This window comes from Cnephaeus nilssonii, assembly GCF_951640355.1.
Source record: "Cnephaeus nilssonii genome assembly, chromosome: X".
NCBI lineage: Eukaryota > Metazoa > Chordata > Mammalia > Chiroptera > Vespertilionidae > Cnephaeus > Cnephaeus nilssonii.
This window is the reverse complement of record NC_137071.1, coordinates 103,114,140-103,134,645: the sequence shown is the minus strand read 5'-3', so window position 1 is coordinate 103,134,645 and position 20,506 is coordinate 103,114,140. Positions and strand designations below refer to the sequence as shown.

Below are 20,506 nucleotides of genomic sequence, written 5' to 3'. Positions count from 1 at the left end.
AGTCGTGTTTGATTTATTCCTCTTTTTTCACTTAAACTCCTTCGCTCTAGTTCACCAGGAAGTCTCATCAACTCTACCACCAACATATTTACTAAATCCCTCCATTTCCCCCTTCATTTCCACTCACGTCAATGACTACAATAACCTCTGGCCGGTCTTGCTGACTCCAACCTTTACTCCTACAGTCTGTTCTCAACTAGAAGCCAGAGTGATTTTGTAAAAATGTAAACCAGATCATGTCACTCCTCTGCTCAAAATATTTCAGGGGTTTCTCACTGCTCTTAAAGTAAAGCCAAATGCCTTCCCAACACCTATAAAGTCTCCACATGGATTGGCCCCCATCTGCCTCTCCAATATCCTCTTATCCCATGCTCACCCATGCTATCTCCATGCTCCAGACAGTATAGTGTATTGGTTAAAAGCCTAGACTCTGGAGTTAGGCTGACTAGACTTGAATTATGGCTTGATTGCCTAGTAACTCTGTGATCTTGGGCAACTAACTTAAGGTTTCTGTACCTCAATTCCTCCCATCTGTAAAATGGATTAATTTGCATATCAAGAGTTCTTCAAATAATGCCTGGGGAATATAGTGAGCATTATTATTTTTATGCCCAGGTCAGTCCTGCCTCAAGGCATTTGCAGTTGCTACTCCTTCTGCCTGGAATGTTCTTATTCTAGGTCTTCAGTATACAAGCACATTCTCTTCTTTAAGAGATCAGCACAGACACAATTTAATTAGAAAATCATTCCTGACCTCTCCCACCCCAACCCAGTCAACTGTATTATAATATGTACTTGGTTTCATTGCCTTCATGTCACTAAAATATGTTAAATGAATGAATAAATATACCTGTCTTCTTAGGGACTACATTAGAATGTAATTAGAAGGGGAATTGGAAACTTGTAAGGCTCCTTGAAACTTTTACTGGGATTAAAGGGTCAGAAACTGCTGTTTTAGAAATCTATTTTTATGCTGCTTGTTTATGTTATAGTTTCCTTTTTATTCCCCCTTAGTGACAGTAAAGTTCTCTCGGAATATTTCAGTACTTCCAGCTGTAGTAATGACAAACCCACACATATATTCCCAAATTAGGGGACTAGGAAGGAGGAGAATGAAAGTAGCATGGGGAATCTAAGGGAGAGACCCCCAGGAAAGTGAGGCAGAAACAAGGACTGGGGGCACAGCTATAGTCTAGTGACACTTCTTAGGAGAAATGTCATGATTTACAGGTGATTATTTTAATAAGGAAAGCTGAACTTTTACCACATATATCTAACCCAGCTGTGGCACAGGTGTCCTGCAATGAAGGTGAGATCTTCACAAATTGCTTGGCTCATAGTAGGCATGCAGTAACTAATTATAGATCATGCATATTACTTAACTACTATATACAAGGTAGTATGCTAAGCTCAGACTGTGCATGATCTTATTTCATCCTCACATGAATCTTTTAAGACTAATTTTACAGAGGAGAAATCTGAGGCTTAGGAAGGTTAAGTGATTTCCCTATGGTCACATAACTAGTATATAGGATTTGAACTCAAGTCTATGCTCTTAACAGCCTCCCTATTTGGTGAAGAATGAATTTCCAAGGTCCTTGCTGACTATAAGATTTTACGTTTTACAGAATTCAACCAAAAAAAGAAAACAATTTGTGTAAAAATCAAACATAACACTGTAGAATAGTGGTTGATTTGGCCCTAAGAGGACATTTGGCAATTTCTGGGAACATTTTTCTGGTTACAACTCAGGGTGCAGAGACCTGTGAGAGGGTTTGCTATTGGCATCTAATGGGTAGAGGCCAAAGATGCTGCTAAAGATCCCAGAATGTACAGAATACCTTTCCACAACAAAGAACTGTGTAGTCCAAAATGTCTATAGTGATAAGGTTGAAAAATCCTGCTGTAGAAAGAATGTTTAAGGCAAAAAAAGTTTCCTTGGGAGACTGTATCAGATGAATTTAGCTACAATTTTTTACTTTTCCTTTATAATGGGCTAGTTCAAAGATTAAATGTAAAGTATGCCTTTTATAGTTTTATCAGCATGGGTAAAAATCAGCTAACTCCTGTGAAAACTATCATTCTTCAAATAGAATGAAACAAACTGTTGAACTATAGAACTAACCACCCATGATTTTGTCTACCAACATATTCTTTACTCCTTTAATGCACATTGATCCAAGATGGAAGATAGGGTTCAAAATGTTGTCTGAACTCACAACTCTGGGCTAGTCCTGACCACTTCGTAGCATATTACAAAAATAGCTTCTCTAATGGCTTCAGACACTGTGGCTCTAGTTACATGAGTGATAGCTTCAATTTTGGTTATTTGTTTTAGTCACAGTCATATGTCCTTTCACCCTGTGAAATAAAGGAATGCATCAGCACACACAAGAGCAAGGGACTCTGACAATTCTAAATTATTCACAAAGTTTTTCCATAATTGTGAATTTAGGAACAGTTTTGATGCCAAGAAACAAATAGTTTGCAAAAACTAATCTTGGTCCTCTTTTCCCAAAAGGTTGACAATAACTATTGCTGTGTTAAACCTTATGAATTACATTTCAAAAGAAATGCCACTCTAATCCACTTTCTATTAATGATAGCAAGATGCCACAGTCTTTTTGCAGCAAGGGTTCAGGAATCTGGAAAAGGGTTGCACATAAATGAATACAGACTAGACAAGAAATATAAATTTGGAAGGCATTTAGGGGAACCAGGCGGAGGCTTCACCCTCTAGTGGGGTGGCTCCCCGAATCTCCAGACCCACGGCTTTTTATTTACTGGAAAACACATTGGCCCTTTAGGAATGCAAACAGGCATAGCAAAGGTAAAGTATGGTAAATAATAAAGGATTATCAGGTTAGGGGAATTGCTCTCAGCTGTTTGGCAGCAGGTAATAATATGCAGCTCTTCAGCCCTGCTGAAGATGTCCATCAGCCTTCTGACAAACTTCTCGCATTTATTATGCTAACTACTGTTCTTAGCCTCCACATATCCCCCTTTTTTGATTTAATAAATTTAACAAGAATGTATGCCATTTGCAGAGCTCGGGTCCTTTTAGGATTTTTAAATTCAATGGAAGGGATTGAGCTCTTTCATGTCCTTTTTTAAAAATATATATATACTTTTATTGATTTCAGAGAGAAAGGGAGAGGAAGAGAGAGAAACATCAATGATGAGAGAGAATCATCAACCGGCTGCTTCCTGCACGTCCTCCACTGGGGATCTAGCCCACAACCTGGGCCTGTGCCCTTGACCGAAATCGAACCCGGGACCCTTCAGTCCGCAGGCTGCCACTCCATCCACTGAGCCAAACCAGCCAGGGCTTTCATGTCCTTTTAAATTGCTGCCAGGCATCAAAGGAATCAGTTTGCAGTAAGCTCCTTTCTGAGCCATGAGTTCTTTGAGTCCCCTTTCCAATCACTGTCCAACAGTTTTTTTATGGGTTCCCTTCTCAATTGCTGTCCCCTGTGACATGATAGCAAAGATATTCCAGTTCTGTATGGTGGACAAACAGTGAGCAATTGCAATGTAGGTTCAACCTTCTTTGGTTTGGTCCCGGACAACCTGCACGAACGCACAGCTGCTGACAGCTAGCAGGGCAAGGCATCTTCACCATTCCCCATCTCTGGACTGTTTTTCCTCTGTCTCATCAGCGTGTTGCTTGGGACCACCACCATCTGTGGGTGGAGTAGTTTGGTCAGTTCCTCTCTTGGATCCATTGTTGCAGGAATCCACACAGGCTTGGAGGAGTTTTCTGGCAATATATAAGCATATTTTTGACCAAAGGTTAATAAAGGGACCTTTCTATAAACTAGACTCTCGGGATCTTTTTGTTTTGCCAAACCATTTTCTTTTGGCTTATTCTGACACCATGGGTATTTTGCCATCAGCAATACAAGTGAAAAAATTTTTAAAGTGAAAAAATTTTAAGTAATGAAGGCTTGATGTAGTTTACTTACAGGATATTACTCCACTATCACCCCTTTTTTGTTTTAAATAATATTAAGAGGCTTTTGGAAATCCTGCAATGCAGCCCTGATAGCTTTTAATTCAATTCTTTGTACAGAAGTATGACTGGTCTGAATTCATTGCATGAAAGGCAGCTTTTACTATGAGATGAACTATCAGTAAAAAATTAGTTAATGCTCCAGGAATAGGTTCCTGCCTAGTACAACTAAGTACCCCTGAATATTTACTTATTTCAACTTACCAACTTAAATTAGTCTGAAATAAGGCTTATTTTCTAAAATTGTCTTTGGGTGTTTACAGTAAATGATACTAATAGAATTTCTGCTATCAGTCTTTGAGCATATATAAGCTTTGTTAGAGAGGCAAAATGCAAATTACTTACTTTTCTTTTTGAAGCCTAATACATTGACTTTTAATTACAGTTTTCCAGACATTTGAAGGAAACCTCCCTTTATTTCCTCCCAGAATAATTTCTAGGCCACATTTAGGAAGTTTCTTTTAAAAATCTATTTTCTTTCTTTTAAACCAAGCAACACACTTGATTGCTTTTCAGATGCTGGCTAATACTGTCATGCCTATATTTTAAGTGACTCTCTTTGTACTTACGGTGACTGATTAATTATCAGATTTAATGCCTGAATAACAGCCTTCAGTTTGCCCTGTAAATAGTAGGAGAAGAGATTTTTAAATTTCTCTTTTTGTTAGGCTTAAAATTTATTTTTATATAGCATTCTTTTTGGCTAGTGCTCATTTGCATATACAGAAGGATCATGGGAGGTCTCAGGAACTATTTTAGAGGACTAGCTTGTAGGGTGTATGCAAATTTTTACTTTGACCTTTACTAGAACCAATTGTTTATAAAAATATTCACTTCTCATATGCTGAATTAAATGAGACCTTGATTATATTGTAAAAAGCTAATTTATTTAAGTAATTAAAGTAGGCATCTTTATTGAAAAAGCAAAGTAAGTAAATTTATGTTTGACCTATGAAATACAGATGCCTTCCTACCCCCCAGCCTATTTTGAAGTGCAGGCTGCCTGAGGGCTTTGTTTGCTTTTATTTTTAAAATTCCACTGCTGAAAGATCTGGTTCTGCTTAAGAAATATTCAGCAACCTTGTCCGGCCCTCCCTTAGAGGTTAAAACCTTTATAATATTTAAAATATATGTATATAAATAAAATATAGTCATTAATTTTTATTTGATAAAACTTTCCATGTGATTTCAAGTATATTAAATTGGCCTATTTCAAAAATATTTCTTTTAAGAAAAGAGAATAAATCCTTGAATCACTCCAGGGCCCTTGGAATGTTCCAAAGTCATCTCTCAGTTAAAGTCTTGAAATTTAACTTGGAAAGATTATCAAATATATATTAATGGCCAGGTGCACTAAATTTGTGCATTGGGGGTCCCCTCATTCCAGCCTGCACCCTCTTCAAGCCAGGACCAGGATTGGGCCTAAACTGGCAGTCAGATATCCCTCTTGCAATCTGGGACCACTGGCTCCTAACTGCTCACCTGCCTGCCTGCCTGACCACCCATAACTTCCTGCCCTGCTGGACTTGTCACCCCCAACTGCCCCCCTGTCTGCCTGGTCACCCCTAACTGCCCCCCTGCAAGCCTGGTCACTCCCAAATGCCCCCCACGGGCCTGGTAACCCCACACATCCTGCTTTTCGGTCATTTGGTCACCCCTCACTAACCCCCCCGCCAGCCTGGTCACCCCTAACTACCCCCCTGTCTGCCTGGTCACTCCGTACTGCCCCCCTGCCAGGCTGGTCACTCCCAAATGCCCCCCACGGGCCTGGTCACCCCACACAGCCTGCTGTTTGGTCATTTGGTCACCCCTCACTAACCCCCCCGCCAGCCTGGTCACCCCTAACTGCCCCCCGTCTGTCTGGTCACTCTGTACTGCCCCCTGCCAGCCTGGTCACTCCCAAATGCCCCCCACGGGCCTGGTCACCCCACACAGCCTGCTGTTCGGTCATTTGGTCACCCCTCACTAACCCCCCTGCCATCCTGGTCACCCCACGCAGCCTGCTGTTCGGTCACTTGGTCACCCCTCACTAACTCCCCTGCCAGCCTCATCACCCCACACAGCCTGCTGCTCAGTCATTTGGTCGCCCCTCACTAACCCCCCTGCCAGCTTAGTCACCCCATGCAGCCTGTTCAGTTATCTGTTTGGTTGTGATGGCTGCTTAGGCCTTTAATATATATTCCAAAATAATTATTCTAAAAGATATCAATTAAATTTAAACTGGTTATTATATTAAAAATTTGGTTCAGACCATAGATTTAATCCTCTTTCTTAATCAGACCTAGATTGAAGTTTTACCATACATAGTACATATAATGACTACAATATATTTTAAAATACTAATTTCTCCAGAAAAAAATACAAGAATTATTTTTCTCAAAAATAAATTTCTATACTTTATGCATTTTGTTACCACAACCATATAATTTATTCCAACTTAATTTGAACTTTAAACTCTTAGAAGACTCAAATTTTAGCTGGCAAGTTAAACACTTAGCATTTCTCAGATTAATAATAACTTCACATTTTAAAGAATATATTTCAAATAAAATACAAGACATATTTAATTAAATAGATTCAATGCTGTCCTCTAGATTTTCCATATGCAGCAAACTCAGATTAATATTTCAGTATTTTGTCATTTCAAAATATCTAGATATTTAATAAGTTTTATTATTTAATTCAGTAAACTCTAAAGTTTTAAGTTACTAAAGACTTTGGAAAACTATGTTTAGTGGGGGTGGGGGAGAAGCAAGCCTCTAGGTTGCTCTGCTTGAATGTAAAATTGCCACATTTTTTTCTGCTCAGGGAAAAGCGACCAGCCCCCACCTTTATCAAAGAGTGAAGCCAATTTCCCCTGGGCGATTGGACCTTAATTATTAACATTTTGCACTCAGATGTCGAGTGTGACTCGACACGGTTAGCATCAGTAGCAGCTTTTTTTATACTCTTTGAATGTATCAATAATTTGAAATATAAAAAAATCCAAATAAATAAGTTTGTATGAAAAGAAACTCCAGTTTTTTATTCTACTGCCACGCTTTGTTAAATCTGGGGTATTTTAAAAATTAAATCCCGAGTAGAATAAAGGAATCGAGAAAAAAAGCAAGCAAGTGCAAAGGATTAATACATTATTACTGAAAAGCTTTATTACAAATTATTTTACTTATATCTATTTATCCATGTTTCAATAATTTTGAGATTCTAAAGCCAATTATTATTATCTAAGGCATTTTCTTTGGCAAATTCTGTAACAGAGATAACTTACTGACTTTCAATGGCCTTAAGGTTAACTTTGGGATGCAGTCCATTATTATTCAAAAACTGCCCTTTATTATGGGAACACTAATCTTGTTGCTTAGAACCAGCCTGTGTTTTTTACCTTGGGTCATTTTGCCATATTTTTGAGGAAAGTAGTCTTGGGTTTATTCTATAACATCTGCAAAGAGATTGAGCTTAGCCCAAGACCTATCCAAAATCGGATGGTGAGCGCTTTTGTCTTAAGCCAGCTTTCTCTCTTTACAATTACAGAAATCCCAGACATCTCCCTTGAATTCTGCCAAATTTTATCTCTACCTCCCTTTGTCTCACGTGTCTTCCCACCCCCACATCCTATTCACTCTGGGAAAATTCAGTATAAATGGTCTGGCCGCCCAGGCACGCTTAATAGACTAACAATAAACACATTAAACCAGGAGGAAAAGCCAGAAAAAATGGTGACGGAATAGAGTCCTGTTTGGAGTCTGGTCCTGGGGCGGAGAGTAGGAGCAACAGAGGTTCGCAGGGGGATTGTATATTGGCAAGCCAAGGGACAGCTAAACTACAGGAGAAGGCAGGGGAGTGCTGGCCAGGGCTCCCCTGACCGTGAAGCACTCAACTCCGGGGTCTCCTCCCAGAGCTGCGGGCTCACCGGGCGCCCCGCCATCTTGCAAGGAAAGGAGGACTTTATTGGAAACCTGACTTTCCGCGACAACTGCAAACACTGAACAGCTGCGAGCACCAGAACACCGGTCCCCTATCGGCGCAAACATTCGGATTCAAAGGAACTCTTCACTGCACCACGGAAAGGTCAGATTTCGCCTGAAATAAGGTGTGGTTTCTAATCCTCATGGTGGGAGGGAAGCGCGTGAACCGCAGGACCAGCAGGAACCGGGAGGTCTGTGCCTAGAAAAATCGGCGGCAGTTGAAACTGCCGTGATCCGTGAATGTGGAAGGGGGTCCTCTGAGCTGCTAACAGAAGTGACCTCTTAAAAGCAACTCATTTTAATCTGACGAGGAGGATCAGACTAAGAATTTTCAAAGGAGTGCAGGCTACTTAGTCTGGCGCACAGACCCACTGTCCGCACACTTGGGCTCTTTCCGACTCTGATTACTAAGCCCAGTACATAGGAAAACCCAGGTGGAAAAACCCTGAAAGACTGCAGGGGGAAGTTGTTTTTTCGGAACCTGGGAACAGAGCTGGGTGTGACCATCGGAGAGGCAGCTCTGAGGGCTCACACCTCCACAAACCAGTAGTGAGTGCCATAGAGGGAAAAAAAAAAAAAAGCTAGAGAGGCCCGGAAGTCAATACAGAAACACTGCCACCCAGGGGCTGAAACGCTAATTGTCTCTGGTGTAATCAAAAATAAATATGAGAAACTAAGACACCGCCTGCTCAAAAAGCAGGACTGGCTTACAACACTGAGAAGCAGTGGAACGAAGCTGAACTGAAATACCGCCCAGACTGGGAAACAGGCATACCAAACAGAATATTAGAGGAAGTGAATGACAGCCGCTACTGCACATTTTAGTCTTCCTATTTTTTAATTTTTAATTCCTTTTTCAATTTTTTTTGAAATTTTTTCATTCTAATTTTTTATTTTCATTTTTTGCATCTTTTACTTAAGAAACTAAATTTTTTTCTTTTTCCTCACTCTATTTTCACCTTTTTAATTATTACATTTTTATTTTCAATCAGCATTATTATTACTATTATTTTACTTTTTTTTTTTTAATGTCATTTGATTTTCCCTTTCTTGTATTTTGGGATTAGTGTCCTACATTCTATTTGCATCTTTCCCTTACCCTATCTCAACACTAACATTTTGCCATCACTCTCCTCCTAACCTTTCCCCTTTTGGTCTCCTGTTTTTCTTAACCCTTTCTGGCTATAGATTTTCCCTACTTTTTCAGTTTACCCTCTGCTAAAATTTCACCCTACTTATATATCTAATTCCCAACCCCCTGCTCCAAATCCATACATACCTCTCTCTACGCTACCTTAAAAATTTTTATTTTTCTCTCTGGCCTTTTGTTGTTGTTTGCTTGAATGTTGATTAGATTGAATTTTTATGCTTTTTTATGAGATTGTTTTGATTATTCTTTTTGTTTGTTTGGTTGGTTCTTTTGTTTGCTTTGTTTTTGTTTGTTTTTTACTTTTGTTTTCCCTTGCCTCACTTGATATTAGTTGGTGTTGCAGTTTGTATTAATCTCCAGGCTCATGTTGCTGGAATTTGCTGGGACTAGTGGTTGTTCTAGTGGAGTCTACTCCCCATATATATAGTTTGTTCCCCTTTTCTCTCTTAGTATTGTTCTTGTCTCTCTTACTTTTTTTTCTTTTACTTTTTTTTCTGCTCTTTTCCAAAGTTCAGATTCAAACTCTTTTTTTTGTTTGTTTGTTTTGTTCTTTCTTTTTACTCTCCCTCTTCCACTCCTATACCCTAATTTGTCTTTCTCTGGTGGTTACCTTTATTGGAGGTTATTAATATCGTGAATACAATTCTGTTCAGTGCGTTGTGTGTTGTGCCTGGTTGCGTTGTATTTTGTACCTTTAAATCAACGCCAGAGAGAAAGAACTATATAACCAGACATCCAGAGTAGAGAGACCATGGGGAGACAAAGAAATAGCCCCCATAGGAAAGAGAAGTAGGCATCACCAGAAAAGGAAGTAAACGAATTAGAGGCAAACAACCTATCAGAGAAAGAATTCAGAGAAATGGTCATAAGGTGGCTGAAAAGGATGGAAGACAAATTCGACAATATGAGTAAGAACCAAGAGGAAATGAAGAAGAACCAAGAAGAAATGAAAAATGACATCACTGCTGTAAAGAACTCAATAGAAAGCATCAAGAGTAGACTAGAAGAAGCAGAGGACCGCATAAGTGAGCTAGAAGACAAGATGGAAAAAAATACCCAATTACAACAGCTTCTAGAAACAAAAATTAGAAAGCATGAGGAGAGCCTAAGGGAACTTCGGGACAACACAAAACAAAACAACATCAGGATAATAGGGGTACCAGAAGGAAAGGAAACGGAGCAAGGAATAGAAAACCTGTTTGAAGAAATAATAACAGAAAACTTCCCTGATATAGGGAAGAAAAAACCCACGCAAATCCAAGAAGCTCACAGAGTTCCAAGGAAAATGAACCCCAAAAGAACGACACCAAGGCACATTATAATTAAGTTGGCAAACACCAAAGACAAAGTAAGAATCTTAAAAGCGGCCAGAGAGAGACAGACAGTTACATACAAAGGAACTCCCATCAGACTAGCAACTGATTTCTCAACAGAAACTCATCAGGCCAGAAGGGAATGGAATGAAATATACAAAGTCATGCAAAGGAAGGGTCTTAATCCAAGAATTCTGTACCCAGCAAGGCTATCAATCAAAATTGAAGGTGAAATCAGGAGCTTCACAGACAAAAAAGGGCTAAGGGAGTTTATCACCACCAAACCAGCAATGAAAGAAATGCTAAAGGGTCTGCTGTAAAAAAAAAAAAAAAAGAAAAAGAAATAAGAAGCAAAGAAGGAACACAGGGGTATAGAATAAAAATGGCGACAAATAAGTGCCTATCAATAATAACTTTAAATGTAAATGGATTAAATGCCCCAATCAAAAGACACAGGGTAACAGATTGGATAAGAAAACAAAACCCATATATCTGCTGTCTACAGGAAACCCACCTCAAAAAAAAAGGATGCATACAAACTGAGAGTAAAGGGATGGAAAAAGGTTTTCCAGGCGAATGGAAATGAAAAAAAAGCTGGGGTAGCAATACTTATATCTGACAAATTAGATCTCAAAGTGAAGGACATTACAAGAGATAATGAAGGCCACTTCATAATACTAAAGGGAGAAATCCTACAAGAAGAAATAACTCTGGTAAACATATATGCACCCAATACAGGAGCACCAAGATACATTAAAAAACTCCTGGAAGATATCAAAGGAGAGATTGACAGCAATACAATCATAGTAGGAGACTTCAATACCCCACTATCACCATCGGACAAATCCTCTAAACAAAAAAGCAGCACAGAAACATCAATCCTAAATGACTCACTAGACCAGATGTAATTAATCAACATATTCAGAACATTTCACCCCAAAGCCACAGAATATACATTCTTCTCAAGTGCACATGGGTCATTTTCAAAGATAGACCATATGTTAGGACATAGGCAAAGTCTCTCCAAATTCAAGATGATAGAAATCATATCAAGTATCTTCTCAGATCACAGTGGCATAAAACTGGAAATCCACTACAATAAAAACAACCCAAAGAAATCAAACACATGGAGACTAAACAGCATGCTAATAAACCATGACTGGGTTACCAAAGATATCAAGGAAGAAATAAAAAACATCATGGCAACAAACAACAATGAAAACACAACAATCCTAAATCTATGGGACACAGCGAAAGCAGTCCTGAGAGGGAAGTTCATAGCTCTACAAGCCTACTGCAAAAAACAAGAAACAATGGTAATAAATTACCTAACCCAAAAACTAAAAGAGTTAGAGAGAGAGCAATAAGAAAAGCCCAGTGTAAGCAGAAGGAAAGAAATAATAAAGATCAGAGTGGAGATAAACGACATAGAGACTAAAGAAACAATACAAAAGATCAACAAAACCAAGAGCTGGTTCTTTGAAAGGATAAACAAGATTGATGAACCTCTAGCCAGGCTCACCAAGAAGCAAAGAGAGAGGACCCAAATAAACAAAATCAGAAATGAAAGAGGTGAAATAACAACAGACCCCGACGAAATACAAAGTATTGTTACAAAATACTACGAACAACTCTATTCCAACAAACTGGACAACCTGGAGGAAATGGACATATTCCTAGACAAATACAACCTTCCAAAACTCAATCAGGAAGAATCTAAACAGCTCAACAGGCCAGTAACTATGGAAGAAATTGAAGCAGTCATCAAAAAGCTTCCGGCAAACAAAAGCCCGGGGCCAGACGGCTTCACAGGAGAGTTTTACCAAACTTTCAAGGAAGAACTAAAACCTATCCTCCTCAGACTATTCCAAAAAATTCAAGAGGAAGGAACACTTCCAGGCTCCTTCTATGAAGCCAGCATTACCCTAATACAAAAACCAGATAAAGACAACACAATGAAAGAGAATTACAGACCAATATCCCTCATGAACATAGATGCCAAAATCCTCAACAAAATCCTAGCAAATCGGCTCCAGCAATACATCAGAAAGATCATACATCATGACCAAGTAGGATTTATCCCAAGAATGCATGAATGGTACAATATCTGCAAATCAATAAATGTGATACATCACATAAACAAATGGAGAGATAAAAATCACATAGTCATATCAATAGATGCAGAAAAAGCATTTGACAAAATCCAACACCCTTTCTTGATAAAAACTCTCAACAAGGTGGGAATAGAAGGCTCATACTTCAACATAATAAAAGCTATATATGATAAACCCACAGCAAACATCATACTCAATGGGCAAAAACTAAAACCATTTCCCCTAAGAACAGGAACAAGACAGGAAGGCCCTCTCTCACCACTCCTGTTTGATATAGTACTGGAAGTATTAGCTATCGCAATTAGGCAAAAAGAAGAAATAAAAGGCATCCAAATTGGAAAAGAAGAAGTGAAGCTGTCCTTATTTGCAGATGACATGATATTGTACATAAAAAACCCAAAATATTCTATCAAAAACTAATAGAATTAATAAATGAATTCGGCAATGTAGCGGGATACAAAATTAAAGCCAAGAAATCTATGGCATTTCTATACACCAATAGTGAACTTACAGAGAGACTAAAAAATCAATCCCATTTACCATCGCACCAAAAAAATTAAGATACCTAGGAATAAACTTAACTAAGGAGGTAAAAGACCTATGCGCGGAAAACTACAGGACACTGAAAAAAGAGATAGAGGAAGACGTAAACAGATGGAAGAACATACCATGTTCATGGATTGGTAGAATCAACATCATGAAAATGTCCATACTACCCAAAGCAATCTACAGATTCAATGCACTCCCCATCAAAATACCAACAGCATATTTCACAGACCTAGAAAGAACTCTCCAAAAATTCATCTGGAATAAAAAAAGACCCAGAATAGCTGCAGCAATCCTGAGAAAGAAGAATAAAGTAGGAGGGATCTCAATACCAGATTTCAAGCTGTATTACAAAGCCACTGTTCTCAAAACAGCCTGGTACTGGCACAAGAACAGACATATAGATCAATGGAACAGAATAGAGAATCCAGATATTGACCCAAACCACTATGCTCAATTAATATTTGACAAAGGAGGCATGAACATACAATGGAGTCAAGACAGTCTCTTCAATAAATGGTGTTGGGAAAATTGGACACACACATGCAAAAAAATGAAACTAGATCACCAACTTACACCATACACAAAAATAAACTCAAAATGGATACAGGACTTAAACATAAGACGGGAAACCATAAAAATACTAGAGGAATCCACAGGCAACAAAATCTCAGACATATGCCAAAAGAAATTCTTCACTGACACTGCCCCTAGGGCAATGGAAGCTAAAGAGAAAATTAACAAATGGGACTACATCAAAATAAAAAGCTTTTTTACAGCAAAAGAAACCATCAACAAAACAGCAAGAAAGCCCACTGCATGGGAGAACATATTTGCAAATGCCATCACTGATAAAGGTTTAATCTCCAACATCTACAGGCAGCTTATGCAACTTAATAAAAGGAAGATAAATGATCCAACTAAAAAATGGGCAACGGACCCAAACAGAATATTTTCAAAAGAAGACAGAAGGAAGGCCAAGAGACACATGAAAACATGCTCAAAGTCACTTATTATCCGAGAGATGCAAATCAAAACAACAATGCGGTACCATCTCACACCTGTCAGAATGGCTATCATCAACAAATCAACAAAGGACAAGTGTTGGCGAGGATGTGCAGAAAAAGGAACCCTCGTGCACTGCTGGTGGGAATGCAGACTGGTGCAGCCACTGTGGAGAACAGTATGGAGTTTCCTCAAAAAACTGAAAATGGAACTCCCATTTGACCCAGTAATCCCACTCCTGGGAATATATCCGAAGAAACCAGAAACACCAATCAGAAAGGATATATGCACCCCTATGTTCATAGCAGCACAATTTACAATAGCTAAGGTTTGGAAACAGCCTAGGTGCCCGTCAGCAGATGACTGGATCAGAAAACTGTGGTACATCTACACAATGGAATACTATGCTGCCATAAAAAAGAAGGAATTCTCATCATTTGCAGCAACCTGGATGGAATTGGAGAATATTATACTAAGTGAAATAAGCCAGTCAATGAAAGAAAAATACCACATGATCTCACTCATTGATGGATAATAAAGAACATTATAAACTGATGAACAAAAAGATAGATACAGAGACAGTAAAGCAACAAACAGACTTTCAAATTACAGGGGGAAAGTTAAAGAAAGGTGGGGGAGATAAGAAATCAAACGAAGGACTTGTATGCATGCATATAAGCATAAACAATGGACGCAAAACTCTGGGGGGTGAGGGCATGTATGGGTGTGGGGTGGGGGGGTGTAATGGTAAGATATGTACACATATAATACCTCAATTAAAAAAAAAACATTAAGCCAAACAAAAAGGACAGATCAACAAATATATAAACAAGACTTAATATAAACAGTTCTTTTCCTGGAAATTTCTCTCCATAGCATTGACTACCCTTTAAAGTTATTTTAGCTAAACTCTGCCTGACATATGGTAATTTTTAAACAAAGCATCAGAGTTCCCCTGCAAGAGAGTTGACAGCTCCACCCTCTCTAGCTGCCTAGTTTTCCACACTAGAGGCAGAGGATCCAGCAGCTTTTTTAGTAATTACAGACTTTTGATCCCCAATACAAATTAGGTATTTTGCAATTTTAACAAGACCCCACATAGTTAAATATGACAAGGCCACTCATTTTCCTTTAGCCTGATTTAAGAGAGTACCTTTTGACATTTTAATTTCTTTATAATTTTGCCGTTTAACCAAATTCTTCCCCATTATGGCTTGGCTTGAAAAAGACGTTCTTGTCCACTTTGGATCATGAATTCCAAAGCTTGGCATGGGCTTTATGTGCAGTGAATCTCCCCACCGAATTTTCCGGTGATCCCCACCTTTACCAGTGATCCCCACCTTTACCAGTGATCAACTTCTTCTTTTCACTCTGGTGAATCTTCTTCTCCAGTCCCTATCTCGGGCGCCATAAATTCCTCAGTTTTTTCACAGCAAGGGTTCAGGAATCTGGAGAAGGGCTGCGTATAAATGAATACTGACTAGACAAGAAATATAAATTTGGAAGGCATTTGGGGAGGCTTCACCCTCTAGCAGGGTGGCTCCCCAAATCTCCAGACCCACGGCTTTTTATTTACTGGAAAACACATTGGCCCTTTAGGAATGCAAACAAGCATATCAAAAGTAAAGTTCGGTAACCAATAAAGGATTATCAGGTTAGGGCAGTGGTTGGCAAACTCATTAGTCAACAGAGACAAGTATCAACAGTACAACAATTGAAATTTCTTTTGAGAGCCAAAATTTTTAAACTTAAACTTCTTCTAACGCCACTTCTTCAAAATAGACTCACCCAGGCTATGGTATTTTGTGGAAGAGCCACACTCAAGGGGTCAAAGAGCCGCATGTGGCTCACAAGCAGCAGTTTGTTGACCACGGGGTTAGGGGAATTGCCCTCAGCTGTTTGGCAGCAGGTAATAATATGCAGCTCTTCAGCCCTGCTGAAGATGTCCATCAGCCTTCTGATGAACTTCTTGCATTTATTATGCTAACTACTGTTCTTAGCCTCCAGCAGCAAGATTAAAGATTAACCGTTGCCTCGTGTCCCTTCCACAATAACTAACATAGTGTTTGTAAGTGTGGTCCAGGGATCCACCCTCTCATTTAAAAAGCCCATGTTGTGTCTTGAACTACATGCCAGCAGCCCCTTCTCCCCCACCAAAATACACACACAACTCCACCAACATAGAGGAGGTACAGCAACACAGAAGAATTTGCAGAGGGATCCAAGATCAAGGAGAGCAAAAATCATCAGGATGATAGTGAAGTGTTTATTGGAGGCTTGAGCTGGGATACAAGCAAGAAAGATCTGACTGAATATTTGTCTCGATTTGGGGAAGTTGTATACTGCACAATTAAAACAGATCCAGTCAGTAGAAGATCACGAGAATTTGTATTCATGCTTTTCAAAAATGCTGCTAGTGTTGATAATGTTTTGGAACTGAAGGAACACAGATTGGATGGCAAATTGATTGAGCCCCCAAAAGGCCAAAGTTTTATAAGATAAGGGACCCTCTAAAAGGCTTTTGTGTGTGGATTGAGCCCAGATACTTCTGAAGAGCAAATTAAAGAATATTTTGGAGCCTTTGAAGAGATTGAAAATATTGAACTTCCCATGAATACAAAAGCAAATGAAAAAAAGAGGTTTTGTTTTATCACATATATGGATGAGGAGCAAGTAAATAAATTGTTAGAAAGCAGATATCATCAATTTGGTTCTTGGAAGTGTAAAATAAAAATTGCCTAACCCAAAGAGGTATATAGGCAGCAACAGCAACAACAAAAGGGAGGAAGAATTGCTGCAGCTGGTGGATGAGGTGGTACTAGGGGCCGAGGCTGAAGTCAGGGCCAAAAGGGGAACCAAGGATTTAATAACTATTATGATCAAGGATATGGAAATTACAATAGTGCCTATGGTGGTGATCAAAACTATAGTGGCTATGGCAGCTATAATTATACTGGGTATAATGGATATGGACAGAGATATGAACATTACAGTGGCCAACAGAGCACTTACAGCAAGGTGTCTCTAGCTTCTAGAACAAATACAAATAAGCAGATTATGTTGTTTACCCCCCCACTTTGTATCTGTCATTACATGTATGGAGTAGAATGTGATGAAACAGACTTTAAGGAAATAGTAGCATACAGAAAATACTTGTCATATGAAATACAAGCACTAATTTAAAAGTTCTGCCATGGCCTGAAATAAGTGTACAGATCAGTAGTATTAAATAAGTTCATATTGCTGTGAAATCATCATCACCATCCTTGTTGAACCTGTTTTGTAGCTTGATAGTGGTGGTGATTGCACATTGTAACTCTATTAAATACCACTGAATTGCTCACTTTGAAATGGTTAATTCCATGTTATGTAAATTGTACTTCCATTTTTAAAAATAAATATATGTGGCTATTGAAATATGCAGTTATATAATGTACATTCAAGTTGGTGTTCACAGGGTTAAGCAGCATCCCCATCATCACAAAATGTGTCATGCATGTTTGCATACTTAAGATATTTATACATATTATAATTTTCCTTCCCCTTTTTGATAAAACAAGATTTAAGCTAATAAAGGTAACTAAGTTACCAAGAAATATAATCCAAGAATATTAAAAATATGTCATTGAATTTTAAATTATCGTGAACCTAACTATTGAGACTACAACATGTGTCCTGAATGTTTAAGTTAATTTCAGATTTTCAGCTCTGTAATGAACAGCAGTAGGTCTTTCACTCACTGAGACCAATATAATTTTTCTTACTTTGCCTGTCTATTTTAGCTGAAAGAAAAGAGAAAACAATACTCTATGAAATAAGTGACCTTTATATTTATTGTAGATCATTTCTGAGCTGCTTCAAACAACTGGCTTTTTGTCCCGTTGTCTTGTTTATCTCTCCCTGTGTTGCCGTACTAATATCCATTCTGAAAACCCCATCTGCAAAATGAGGTGGGATACTAAAACACAGTTACTACATTCCTCTAGAGCCTTCTTTTTTAAAGCCTTCATCAGCAATAGATAAAACCCTCCCCCTTTCCAAGGCCAACATAATTTAAGGCAGCGAGTTCAAACAAAAATTTCATTTATGGCTGGTACGAGAAACCCCCTCTCCCAAAGGCCAATATATCTTCTGGCATGTTTAGTTTCCAGAGAGGTCCTTAAGTAGAGAAATATAAATAGTTTTATATACACATAACACGAAAGGAAAAGTAGGAAGAAGTAACCAATGAGCCAATGCTAAAATCTTGGCGAGACACAGACATGCCTGCGCTCCCCCCCACCCCGTTCCCCCTCCCTCGCACGCTCGCACTCGCGCGCGCGCGCGCGTACACACACACACACACACACACACACACACACACACACACACACCAATCTATAAAGTCTGGTGCCTTCCCTCAGCTGTTTTTTTTTTTTTTTGTTGTTTGTTTGTTTTTTGTTTTCTGCCTGGATTCATTTGTTGGGGGAGGGTACCAAAGACAAAGTTCGAAGTGCTAGTTCCCTTTCACTAGCTACCCGGGCAAGGAGCTCCGGACTTCCCCTTTCTTCACCCTCCCTTCATCCCAATAACAGTCCATGCATCCCTCCTCTGCCTCCCCTCCACTAAATCCCCCACCTTCCCCAAATCTGATTTATGCCTACCTCCTTGAGTTAGTTCCTTGTAAGAAATCTTGCTATCCCGTGTGGGCCAGTCCACACGAGGGTTGGGGAAGGGGTAGTGGGGGCAGTATCACACTTCACACCAAACAGAAACGACGATTAGATTGCATTTAATTTTTAATGAATCACCAAGATAAATAAGGTCATTTCCGTTTTCATTGGATCCCTATCCTTTCCATGGACATTTCTAGCCAGTGCAAATTGTCCCATCCTCCCCGGAGCCCCCCAGCTCTAGGGCAAGCAAGGAGTCCCAAGATAACTATTTAGTATAAACAAACTATGAGGCTTTAATGGAATTACCATAGCCTGCTAGTAAATAATTTATAGAAGGCAGTAAATAAAATATGGTTCTATGTCTTTAAAAGAGTTCTCAAGTGGAAAACACCCACCAGAGGGATGTAAATCCTGAAGAGTGTCACGCTTAAAGATGCAGGTTGGGATCAAGAAATGAGTAAAAGACATGTTTTTATACCCTGAAGGAAGGCATTGGTGTTGCCAGAGCCAAAGCCTGCAGCTTTCTGGGAAGGTTACCACCAGGAGAAGGGAAGAGACACGAGATCAAGTGATTAAAATGCAAATGAAGGGGGCTACACTTTCAGAATAATACCTTCCCTTTGAAAATTTAGAGGCTTTTAAATTTGTTATCTCCTTCAATCCTTACCACCACCCTTCCAGTAAGAGCAGGCCCATGATTACCATTTTGCGGATGGGTTTTAAAAAGGCTCCGAGGCTAAGGGACAGCCTCCAAGTATGCCTACTGAGGACTACAAGTAGGACTCGGGAGTCCAGGTCTCTGCAACTCCGGCCAGTTTTTCTTTTCCACAGCGCCCAGTAGTGGCTGATGTCCCCCTCCACACACTGTCTAGCCCAGCACACTTGCCCAGTTTTACAACCCTTTGGCCGTCTCTTCTGTTTTCAATGACCTGAGGACCCCCTAAATAAATGTTCTCCCCAGCTTCCCTCTATCACCCCTGCATCACCCCCGCCCCTGGAAGGTGCATCCCCAGTTCGGAGAGGCCAGATTTATGAGCATCTCCTAAAGGATACCCCCAAGACAACCTTGACCATGAAACCAGAATCTTGAACACTTGACCTAAATTTGCAAGGGCATCTGTTTCCTTCTGTAATTGTCACAAGGCTTCATTTGAAATTTGATCTTGTGTCACTAATGGCATTAACAGGAGCTGAGGTCCAATCTTCCAACGGGAGACTATTGCATATGATTTTACTTCCAAACGAAGGTAAATCAATTTCTGTAAACCTTCAGCAACCCCCTCCCATGTACAATAAAACTGTTGTCACAATCAATAAATCTCTGGTTTGGGGCAATAAAAATTAGATAATTGTTCTCTCTGTGTCTCTCCCCACCCCATGAGACAAAGCCACTATTTAAAGAACTGGGTGTCTTTATTAACCATTTCTGAAGTCCTTCTCTGTACTCCACGCCTTTCAGACATGCACCTCTGTCATCAGAGAAAACCAGACGTTTAATTATGGTGACTTTTGTTCAATTACTGCGCATAATAAAGACAACCTTTTCGCGAGTTACAATTATAACGCAAGCTGCTCCAACACCTGCACCTGACAGCATTTGTCTCCAGAGTGGTTTCTCTCTCCTCTAAACTGCCTTTGAATTTCTCCTTCTCTTCTGATCAGAAGATTTAATATGTTGCAAGAGATAGATTTCACGAAAATGCGTTGTCCCTTCTGTAGCTACATCTGCTCCGACCTATTAAGAAA

The 20,506-nt window shown here is 39.4% G+C and overlaps 1 pseudogene across 1 annotated transcript in view; it reads left to right on the top strand.

The window, feature by feature from the left end:
* LOC307095398 (heterogeneous nuclear ribonucleoprotein D-like) overlaps nt 1-16,940 on the top strand; it is a 193,686-nt pseudogene extending 176,746 nt beyond the window's left edge. The window contains exon 4 of the transcript in view: nt 16,290-16,940. The product of the transcript in view is annotated as a heterogeneous nuclear ribonucleoprotein D-like (transcript). The remainder of the gene's footprint in view (nt 1-16,289) is intronic.
* Nucleotides 16,941-20,506: the final 3,566 nt, after the last annotated feature.